Source organism: Chrysochloris asiatica, unplaced genomic scaffold (assembly GCF_000296735.1).
Source record: "Chrysochloris asiatica unplaced genomic scaffold, ChrAsi1.0 scaffold00214, whole genome shotgun sequence".
Classification (NCBI taxonomy): Eukaryota; Metazoa; Chordata; class Mammalia; order Afrosoricida; family Chrysochloridae; genus Chrysochloris; species Chrysochloris asiatica.
Genome location: NW_006408732.1, coordinates 357885 through 360845, shown reverse-complemented (window position 1 = coordinate 360845; position 2961 = coordinate 357885).

Here is a 2961-nt window from a genome sequence, read left to right as displayed (position 1 = left end):
GAAGTGTAGGGGGCAGGTTTCTAGGATATACCCTTTGGTTGGTTGGTGATGCATGGAGGAGATTGGAACCATGGCAATGAGATGATGTACGATGGAATGAATGTAAAACTTAAGTTCTCTCATGTAAACTATCATATAATTCATAATAAAACATTAATAATAATAATAATAATAACTAGGTTGAGAAACATAAAAAAAAAAAAAAAAATTCAGGAGAATATCATAGTCAAATCAACTGTAACCCCCAGGACCACATCAAGTCACAGCCTATGTTTGTGAGGACCAGGAGTTAAGAATTTTGGTTTTAGATTTTTAACTGGTAAAAATAATGTTTGTTGATAAGTAAAAACTATTTAAATTCAAATCTGTTGATAAATAAAAGGATTGGAATACAATAATTTCTTTGTATCTACTTTTACACTAAAGTGATTAGTTGCTACAGATTCATACAGCTTATTTCAACTTAACTATTTACTATCTTGTTCTTCGCAGAGTTGGACTGCTAACAGATTGGTGGGCAGTTCAAACCCACCAGGTGCACTGTGGAAGAATGATGTGGCAGTTGGCTTCCATAAAACTAGACAGTCTTGGAAATCCTATGGGTTAGTTCTACTCTTTTATGAAGTCATTATGAGTTAGAATATTAGAGGGGCTTATCAGGGTTATGGAGTCGTGGTGTGGCTCTATGGGTTAATGCGCTGGACTGCAGAGTCACTTTGAACTGCAAGGTCGGCATTTCAAGCTCACTAGGTGCTCCTCGAAAACCTTATACAGGGTTGCTGTGGGTCGTAACTGACTCAACATCACTTAACAACATCAGGGGTATTTGATTCTATTGGAGATATTTTATAAATTCTGTAATTATAAATAACTGCTAACAGTAAAAAGTAATTCTTGCCTATGAGTTACTTAGTGGGTTGCTAAACACAAGATCAGCAGTTTGAAATCTACTGCCACTCCCAGATAGAAAGAGGTGGCACTTTTTGCTCCCATAACAATTTACAGTTTCCTAAAATTTACATAGGGGTCCTGGTGTGGCGCTGTGGGCTAATGCACCAGACTGCAAAGCCATTTGAACTCAAGGTCAGAAGTTCAAGCTCACCAGCTGCTCCTAGGAAACCCAACACAAGGTTGCTATGGGTTGGAATAGACTCGATGGCAGTTAACAACAACAAACTTTACATACGGGTCCTGGTGTGATTCTGTGGGCTAATGCGTCAGACTGTAATGTCATTTGAACTGCAAGGTCAGTGGATCAAGCTCACCAGCTGCTCCTTGGAAATACTATACAGGGTTGCTATGGGTCGGAATCAACTTGACAGCACTTAACAATAACAAACTTTACATACAGTTGCTATGATTCAGATTTGACACAATGGTTTGGGTTTAAGGATATGTCAGTGAATTCTGCTCATGGAGAGACATGGTCTTCCTCTACCCCATTATTTTTTTTTTTCATGATCTGCAACATCATTTCAATATCCCTGAACTTTCTATTCTTTGGAGTGTAAATATAAGGCTAGAAATTATTTCACAGATCTAGTTATAGTCTCTAATAAGTTTATTTGGAGAGCATTTTGGTTCTGTAGGATAAGCACTGGACTGATAATCACACAGTCTGTGGTTTGAGACCATCAGCCATTCAGGGGAAGAAAATTAGGCTTTTTGCTCCTGTAAGGTTTACAGTCTCAGAAACCCTATTAAGAGTCGCTATGAATCAGAACCAACTTGACAACTTGATAGCACACAATAACAAAAGGTGATCAAATAGACTTTCACTGTGAAAATTTGATCCTCAGGTTTTTAGATTTGGACTGAATAAAGACGTACACTCCATTATAAGAATAATAGTGAGGTATTCAGAGAAACATATTACTAAAACACATGTTAAATTCCTTCATTTTGTCCCATCCTCATAGCTACTCCACACTAGATAAAACCATGATCTTCCCTTGCCTGGAAAATCAAATGACTTCCTATCTGATTTCTCTCTTTCTTCTCTTGGAATTCTTTAATCTGCATTCTGAAGCTAGATTGATTTTCTAAACCCACAAATCTGATCAAGTCACTCCCCTGCCTGAACTTCATCAAGGGCTTTTGACTGCACTTAGGATAAAATCCAAACCATTTGCTTAATGGCATCTGCCATCATCCCAGCCATACCTTGGGCCAGCCTTCCATGTTTTATGTTCCAGGAATATTAACCTTCTTCAATCTCTTTCCTTCCTCAGCACATTTAAACCAGGAATGGCTTCCTGGAATGTCTGTCTTCCTACCTTACTGCCTCCACCCATGTCATCTACTTTATTCTAAAACATCTCATCATCCACAACTAAACTTTTCCTCCTCTAAGTGAACATTTAGCTCTGGTAGTGTAGTATTTACAAATCAGGATGCTAACCTCAAAGTTAGCAGTTGGAAACTACCTGTTATTCTGTGGGAGAAAGATGAGGCTTTCTGTTCCCATTAAGATTGAAGTTGTCAAGGACTTCATTCTTCTTGGATCAAGTATCAACACTCATGGAAGCAGCAGTCAAGAGATCAGATGACATATTGCATTGGGCAAATCTCCTACACAGGAACTTTTTAAAGTGTTGAAGAGCAAAGATGTCAGCTTGAGGACAAAGGTGCACCTGACCCAAGTCATGGTATTTTCAATAACCTCATATGCATGCAAAAGCTGGACAGTGACTAAGGAAGACTATAGAAGAATTGATGCATTTGAATTACGGTGTTGGAGGAGAATATTGAAAGTGCCATGGGCTGCCAAAAGAACCAACAGATCCGTTTTGGAAGAAGTGCAGTCAAAGTGCTCCCTGGAGGTCAAGATGGCCAAACTTCGTCTCTCATACTTCAGACATATTGTCAAGAGGGACCAGTCACTGGAGAAGGATATCATGTTTGGTAAGGTGGAGGGTCAGAAAAAAAGAGGAAGACTCCCCAACAAGATGGATTGGCCAA